We start from the raw sequence: 1,281 nt of genomic DNA on the forward strand, positions 1-1,281 counted from the left end.
GCATGGCATACAGAGGAATCATAGAATGGTAGTGATCTGGTCCGACCCCCTGCAAAGCAGGAATCTTTTGCCCACATGGGGATCAAACCCTGGACCACTAGATGTCTACCTAGTGAGCGATCCCAAGTGGCAAGAGATAAACATTTCTCCCTCTGCCATGACACTAGCAGGACCCATGGCCATTAAAGGAAGCCGAAGGTTGGAAGGCGCACAAAAACGAAAAGCAATTCTTTACACAGCACATGGTTGAGCTATTGTTTGCTTATCTGTGACATTTCTATCCCACTTTTCCTCCAAAGCAAAGCTTCAGGTGGCCGACATGGTTCCCCTCCTCTCCATTTCTGTCTTCACAACAACCCTGTGAGGTAGGTTAGGCTGAGAGTCTGTGACTGGCCCAAGGTCACTCAGTGAACCTGGTGGATGAGTGAGCATTTGATCCCTGGTCCAATGCTCTGACCATGCCACACTGGCTCTCTGTGGGATTCAACACCACATGACGTAGTGATGGCCATCAATCTGGACTGCTTTAAAGGGGGATTCCATCCTTTCAAGCTGTCAGTGGCTCTTAGTCATAGTGGGTATATTAACTCCCCTGCTTCGGAATACCAGTTTCTCGGGAACATGAACAGGAGAGGGGTATTGCGCTCATGTGACCCAGCATGGTTATAATGTTCTTATATACATGTGGAAGAAATGACTCCCCCCCCCCCACACACACTCACCTGCTCACAGTTTCACACATCACAAAAGTGCTGCTTTGACAGTGATCACTCACAGGAGCAGACCAGCTCCCTCAATTTTCCATCAGAGGTGGATTTAAGGGGGTGAAACCGGTTTGCCTGCACTGCACACTGAAACAATGATGTAGAACGGAAGGTGAGAGGTGAGGGGGAGTGAATTTTGGGGTCACACAGGGCGCCGTTGAAATTTGAAAGCCCAAAGCTGCCATGGCCTTCAACAGTGCCATGACCCTATATTAGGGCACTTCTGGACTTTTGCTAGTTTTGGTTGGGATTCAGTCACATACTGGCAAATAGGGAAGTCATGTGCAACAAGCCCACTTCCCCCAAATATAAGACTTTTTGCAATAAGGAAAGAGACAGCAAAATGCACTGGAAAGTGTGTGATAACACTTGGTTTGATGCAGCAACATCAAACCTCCCTGCAAACGAATCAGGGTGAATGCTCAATAAATGGGTCATCTGGAAGCACCTCCTACCCTCTGCTATCCAGTCACTGCAAATGTCAGCAGAAAGCATCTTCAGTTTCATTAAAGCATAG

This window comes from Zootoca vivipara, chromosome 2 (genome assembly GCF_963506605.1).
Source record: "Zootoca vivipara chromosome 2, rZooViv1.1, whole genome shotgun sequence".
Classification (NCBI taxonomy): domain Eukaryota; kingdom Metazoa; phylum Chordata; class Lepidosauria; order Squamata; family Lacertidae; genus Zootoca; species Zootoca vivipara.